Source organism: Phocoena phocoena, chromosome 7 (genome assembly GCF_963924675.1).
Source record: "Phocoena phocoena chromosome 7, mPhoPho1.1, whole genome shotgun sequence".
NCBI classification, from domain to species: Eukaryota; Metazoa; Chordata; class Mammalia; order Artiodactyla; family Phocoenidae; genus Phocoena; species Phocoena phocoena.
In genome coordinates this window covers 114,976,099-114,983,672 of record NC_089225.1, presented here as the reverse complement: position 1 = coordinate 114,983,672, position 7,574 = coordinate 114,976,099, and positions in this window count along the sequence as shown.

Genomic DNA, 7,574 nt, shown 5'->3' with positions numbered 1-7,574 from the left:
TCCGGGAGCCAGACGCACATTTGTGGGAAAATCATCACCAGACTTGTCAAAATGCAAGCACAGCTCGGTACTCAGTAGTCAAAACTACACTTCTCGCCTGTCAGAAAAAAAAATTTATAATGTAGCAGTATAACTATAAATACACCATTGATTTTTTAACGTTTTTGAATGGAATTGTGCAAAACAGAATTTATCAGAGCTCCTGCTTTTCCAAGACATAGCTGTGCTAGAAACAGCAAGTGTGAAACCATGTTTTATACATCCTAACAATCAATAATAAGATTTCTGATCAGCCATGCTAGAGGAATCACTGAATCCTTTCTATTCTCTGTCATACGAAGAGACAACTAAAAAGTACACAGCCAAATGAAAAGTATTACAGAAGTGTGTCAGATAATTAACAAATATGCTATCTTTCTGGATTTAGTGATGTCTGTATCAATGGTCAGCTTTTTCAAATCTGTATCTTATTAACTTTTTCTCATTCTAAATAAATATCTGAAGATTAATTTTCAAATTGATTTTTATTTGTAACACTGTATTTTCTTAAAGAGGTCTCCTCCCCCAAATTGGATAAGTCTCAGGCCCCATAAAAGTTGGCACCTGCCCTTGCCCCAGATGAAATTTGATTAGTTCAAACACTGATTGAGCACCTTGCCTCGGTATCAAGCAAATCTAAGTCCTTAAAGATACGGGAGCCTTTAAGAGGGAGGAAATCCCTCCCATGACAGTGGGAGAAGACAAAGAAGACAGTCTGTTAAAGGGCGGTAAGAGCCGTGTGGAAGTGAAGTAAGGGAGCTTCCAGGAATCTGGTAGGTGGAGAGGGAGGGAGACCTCAGCAAAAAGCGGGTGTCTGCGCATCTGGTCCTCACAACCCCCATTGCACACGTGCTGTCCCACGTCCGGTTTAAGGGACCCCACGTAGCAAGTACACAATGATCTAGAAGGGGAGACCACTGTGGACGTGGCCCTGACCACTGCCTGCCGCAGCAGTGGAAGGCAGGAGGCACGAGGTAACACCGAGGAAGGCAGCGCAGCTAGCCTGGCCAGGACGGCTCTCCGGGATGAAGCAGGAGCTGGGCCCTGCGGGGCGACAGGAGACCAGCTAGACAAGAGCAGCCTGTGCACAGGCAGGGGCTGCTGGGCAAGGCTGAGAGTGGCAGGGGCCCTTAGGATGCCCACGGTGGGCCGGGCTGTGGAGGTCCCGAGGGCCCACCTAAGAGGTCTGGGTGGAATCTCATACCTCCTTCTGTGCTGCAGCTGGGAGAGAGGGGATGAAGAAAGATTCGTCACTGCACCCGACAACGTCAGAGGGCCTTTCTGCTTTTGAATTTTAAAATGACTATAAACCAGAACACCAGCTTAGCAAGAAAACAGTCCTGTGACCCTAAAATAAAACTACTTACATCACTCCACCTTCCCTTCTGATCCTTGCCCACGTCCTCGCACATTTTTACATCCGTATAATTGCTGTGTACAAACTACTTCGCCTTTTTGGTTAAGACGTGTTTTTGAACATATTTCCATGGATCAAAATGGTTCAAATTTTGCTGGGAAGGAAGGATAGGAAGGAGATTGCCAGAGCATGTCTGCTGGCTGAGGAGTACTCTACCCCTCTGACATGCAGCGTTTATGTATCAAAGTTTGTTTTCAAAAACAAACTGGGATTCCAAAATCAAAATCTTTATCACATACGGCTAGCTGCTCTCCAAAAAGATTAGACGAATTTACAAAATCACCAGAAACCCACCAAACACCGGCCTCTATCATATTAAGCTTTGTGGACCCCCCTCACCTTTTTGGCACCCTGTTGCCAAGGTAAAACCTGGAATTGACACATATGCTACCGTGCAATCATGCTCTACACACGGGATCTCAGAGAGCACCACCAGAGTGACCTCGGCGCAACATCCAGCTTTACAGGGGGATTTCCCTGCACCTAATGCCAAGCCGTGTGCAGGAAGCTCACGACCCACTGAGCAAATGAGGAGGTGGCAGGCTTATACGAAAGCGGGTGAAGAAAAAACAGGAACAAACCTGAAAGGGCAAAAGCAGCAGCAACAAACACCTGTTACCGTCTCAGGATAGAGGAGGTGCTGGTGTGACTAGAGGCAGGAGTGTTTGGAAAGGAGTAGAATTCCTTGGGGCCCAGGGGATTTAAAAGAGCTTGCATGGAATTATCCACGCATCCGCCTTTGCTTTGCAATCCAGTGCATATCCTTCCCTCCAAGCAGGATAATTCTGCTTAAATACTGCGTACTTCTCTCTCTACTGTCTACTCAGATCATTCTTCCACCTGGTAATATAACGGCTAACACTTGTCAAGCACTTACTGTGTCCCAGGCATCTAGCTAACAGCGTTTCCACTGATGTTTAATCCTCACAACAAGTCTATGAGACAGGTAAGCTGTAACCTCATTTACTGACAGGGAACCTGAGGCAGAGATAGATGAATGTATCATATAAACTTCCCTTTTGGGAAAGGATGCCCATGCATGTAAATGAGCCAGCAAACTCCTGCAGCTCCTGTCAGCGTCTGGTCCAAACAGCTCAGTGTGAACTGCTCACGGAGAACGGCAACAAAGCAGGAGCACCAGGGAAGCAGGGCCAGGGTGTGACCCTAAACCGGTCACCCCGCTCCTCTGCTTCCAGACGGGGCCTGGGCACGTCTCCTCTGCAGATTTTGAGAGAACCAAATAAAATAACGCGCGTGAAGCGCTTCACAACCCTTCCCAAAGAGCTACGTCTGTAGTGTACAGGAACTCATAAAAAACTTCCAAAAAACAGCAGATACAGACAATGAACATTAGATGTGGCCTACCAGCAAAGGTCACTCCATGCCTGCTGACCTCAAATGTCCTCTCCCATCTCTGTGGCAGGAGAAAACTGCACACTGTCCACACACAAGCAGCCCGCTGGTCCAACGCTCCCGACACCCATCAAGCACCTCCGCAGTCCTCCGCCGGAAGCGCCCTCACAGACGTGAGCAAAGGTACAGAGAAGAGCCACCCTGAGATGTAAATCTTCCCACCCTTTCACTGTGGACTGACATTACTTCCTTCAATGCACCTTGTGTGAATTTGTTTTTCACGGCAATTGCTGACCAGCACACGAAAGGCCACCAGAGGCTGCAGCCACCATAGTAAACGGAAACGGGGGCATATTCCAGCCCCAGCTTTCACCGTCTGCCTTTAGAAGTCTCCCCACTGTCTGAGGAGCCGTTCTACACTTCATGGAGTAAAAACATTAACACCTGAGCTTCCCTGGTGGCGCAATGGTTGAGAGTCCGCCTGCCGATGCAGGAGCCAGGGGTTCGTGCCCCGGTCCGGGAGGATCCCCCATGCCGCGGAGCGGCTGGACCCGTCAGCCATGGCCGCTGAGCCTGCGCGTCCGGAGCCTGTGCTCCACAATGGGAGAGGCCGCAACAGTGAGAGGCCCGCGTACCGCAAAAAAACCAAAAACCAAAACAAAAACATTAACACCTAATACCGATTCCCGGCGTTAAGATACAATCTAAGGAAAGGCCAAAAAGGGCGTGGTCTCAGGCGGCGCGAGCTTCCACCTGTGGCTCTGCCGGGGCCTCCGCGCGGGACCCTCCCGCCCACCCCGGGCCTCCAGCGGGCAGGTTCCTCACACACGGCCCTCCCCGCACGGGGCCTGCCGCCCTAAGTAAGGCCTTCTGAGCCCGGGTGTGGACTCCTCTGGCCTCCCGCCGTCCGGAGGCGCCCGCCCTGCCCTGGGCTTCGGCCCACGGCCTCCGCCGCCCACCCCCGAGGCGCAGCCCGGCCCCTGCCTGACCGGGGCCCCACTGCCCCGCGCGCTCACCAGCCGCCAAGCCCGCGCTGTCGCCTGCAGCGCGCTTCAAATCCCTCGTCTGCTCCGCCCGCTTGCGACCGCCCGTAGGCCGCCCCCGCGCCGCGCGCCCAGTCCCCACCCCCCGCCCAGGGCTCCGCCCCCGCCCCCGCGGACGCGCCGCCGATTGGCCTGCGGACTCTGGGGCGGGGCCTCCGCGGCCGCGGCCTAGAAGGGCGGCACAGGATTCTGATTGGTGAATGGACCGGAGGAGGCAGGGCGAGAGGGCAAGCGCGGAGTCCAATGCAATTCAGCAGCTATTCGGCTGGCAGGGCGGCGCGGGGTCTTGGGCGGGGCGCGGTTCCGGCTCGGGGAGGGGCGGAGCGCCGGCTCTGGGCGGGCGGGGCGTCGGCTCTGAGAGCAAGGTCCGGCTCGGAGGGCGGGGCGCGGTGCCGGCGCGGCCATCTGCTGGCTCCCTCCACCCCCGTCCCTGGCTGCCAGCCTTTCCGTTACCTGCTCCACCCACCAATTGCGATCCTCCTGGGGGCTACTGGTGTCGTGGCCTACGGGCGCCGATAGCCCCGTGAGGATGTGCTGAGGAGGAAACGGGCCGTGCTGGCGAGGCCCGAGGCCCTTCCAGGCTTCACGGTCCTCCTCTAGCCTCGTGGCCCCCACCCGGAAATGGAAACGTGACACCACGTCTGGAGCCCCCAGGCCCGCGACTAGCAGCAGCACACGCCCCTTCTTCGAAGAGGTTCAGTGAACTTCTACGCATCCTTCAAGACCCGGTTCAATTTGCCCTGGTCCTGGCCCCCGCCGCAGTCCCCGCGCCTCCCGGGGCAGGCCAGGAGCGCGCCCGCGAGCCCCCACGCATCTGTCTAGGGAGTAAACCGAGGATGGACCCGGACCCATCTAGGAGGGTACTCCTAGGTTTCTGGCCACCGGATCAAGACCCCGACCCCTTACGTTTCCCAAAGGAAGCAGGAACAGCCGCTCCCCGCGGGGCAGCTTCGGATTCGAGACTCAGAAGGGCACTCCTGTCCCCAGTCGCTCCCTCCGAGCTTTTCCTCTAACTGGCCCCCAGCGACACCACCGGCAGCCCCGATATCAGAACCCAGGCGCTGTTCTCGCTGCTCCCAGGGTGGCACACACCCCTCGGCATGGAACCCCGACAGGTGAGCAGCGCCAGTGGGGACCCCGCAGGGGGGAAGCCTGGTCAGAGGCTGCGGGGTGTATGCTGGAGGGCCTGAGGCAGAGGTGCAGGACCTGGGCGAGGGAGGGACCTGGAAAGAAGGAACCAGAGACAGGGCTCTAGGCAGACACTGAGAAAGAAGTAAAGGGGCCCTGGGGTGGTCAGTGGAGTGGGCAGAGGGCCGGCCAGCCACCCAGATCAGGCTTACAGTCCAGGTTTTCAATATTTCTTCTCATAAGTTAGTAGTTGTTACTACAGTGAATGAGATCCTTCCCATTTTCTATTTAGTGGGCAGACATCACTGAACTCTCACTAGTGGTCATTTTTATCATTCACTTTAAGTAGATGATCAGATTCCCCTGTAACTATTTCCTTTCCAATCTTTATGGCTTGCTCTTTTGGGCTGGGATCACCAATACAGAGTTGTTGGGTACAGATGTTGGTGCAAATAATTCCTCCTGAATTTTAAAAAAATTTATTTACTTATTTTTGGCTGCATTGGGTCTTCGTTGCTGTGCGCAGGCTTTCTCTAGTTGCGGTGAGTGGGGGCTACTCTTCCTTGCGGTGCCGCGGGCTTCTCACTGCAGTGGCTTCTCGTTGCGGAGCACGGGCTCTAGGACACGTGGGCTTCAGTAGTTGTGGCTTGTGGGCTCTAGAGTACAGGCTCAGGAGTTGTGGCGCACGGGATTAGTTGCTCTGTGGCACGTGGGATCTTCCTGGACCAGGGTTCGAACCTGTGTCCCCCGCACTGGCAGGCAGATTCTTTACTGTGCCACCAGGGAAGCCCCCTCCGGATTTTTATACACAGAAAACGCAGGGCTTTCTCTGAATCTTTCCCAGAAAACCTTACACCTTTACCTCGTTAAGAGCCAATAATGAGAACTACTCACTTAATATCTAAACAATAGTGCTTTATTGGTAAAAGGTTAGTTTCAATGGATACAAAATTGCTGTGTAAAATAAGTTTTCAAAATACATTTTTATAGGTAAAGCTTATATCTTAGTAAAAGGGCAATTATCTATTAGCAAAAGTATTTACATTCGGGCAGCAAAACAAAAGGGAATTTAAAAGTCTTACAGTGTAGGTCCACCCACACCCCCATAACCATTAGGTGGCAGCTAGCACTAAGTAGTAGTTTTACTATATAGAGCTTACACCTACTACTTTTCAAGTGCTGCCACATCCCACCCCTTTTTAAAAACAGCTTTTACTAGCATAGTTAATAAATGACATAATAACCCAAATAACTAGCCTTGCATGGAGGGGCCCTAAGGTCATGGAACACTTTTTCTTGGTAAAAACTTTGTACAATGTGCCTAAACCTATAGCTCTTGACCATTTGCAATTACCCAACAGTGAAAGGGCAAAGTCAGGAGAACACCCAGTGATTTTCTGTAGTACACCTTTGTAACTAATATATTTCAACCATCTCATTTTCTTTCCTGTCTGTTGAATACAAAACCCCCTCCTCGTCCTTGGAGTAATAAGCATTTTCTCCATTTTAACCCCTCTTGTTCTAGCAAAATGAGAAAACTGAACCAGCACCTGCTCCCTCCAGATCTTCTTTCATCTGTCACTTTTTGGAGACCAATTTCCCCACGTCAGCAGCAATGCTGGATAAAAGCCAACCCCAAGAGCATCGAGCGCCCCTTTGAGTGCACGACAGGGAGATCAGCTACAAGGACAGGGAAGGGCCAAGGCCACAGGGCACAGGAAACCAACCAGATGCAGCTTCAACTGGCGGCACCCGTCAGCTAGCCCACGGTGCAGACCTGAAATAGCCTTCATTCTCACACGATACATGGAAGGAAATGACAGTGGCTGAAAAAGGACTAGACAGCCTGCACACACAAAAAGATTACTGCTATTTGCCTGAAAACCATTCAGGAAAGCATCAGTTAAAGGGACGCCAAATCAGGAAAACCTGGCAGGCATTTTGGGCCCCACGGGGCTGAGGCCTCGGGGCCACCCACCCGAGGACCCTTATTTTCGCTGCTGAGGCACGTCTCCTATACCTGCAGTTAGAGAAAACACATTAAAGTGCAGTATAAAAATACAAAAAGGCTGGTTTCTGCACAGACCAACTGTTAATTTTCCTTAAAAAGTTATTTTTTAATTTAGTTGAATAAAAATAGTTCATTGAGTCTCATTGTGTAGGTAAGAATCTTAGTTGCAACATGAGAACTGCAGCTCATGTATACTTTGATTTTTCACGGCAAACTCTACAGAAAGTGGCTTGTGGCGAGTTCTCTGCATAGACCTAAGAATCCAAAGACTTGTTAAAAAATTCACCCCTAAAAGCCTGTTTTTAAAAAAGCTATTTAAGTATAAACGTGTATCTCACTGGGTAATTCTGTTTCATTTGGTAAACAGATAACTGTGCAGATGGACCAACAGTACTGAGTTATAGCAGCAGAACTGGTTTTAGGTGTTGTGCTCAAACAAAGCAAGACAGCTGACCAGGTGCCATGACTTGGTGAGAAATGGCCTTGTACCAGGGCAGCTCTCATCTTTCTGTGTCACTAGGTCCATGTCTCTGCTACTCAGGAACAATCTGGGAAATCTGAATGTTCTAGAAATAAATCATGA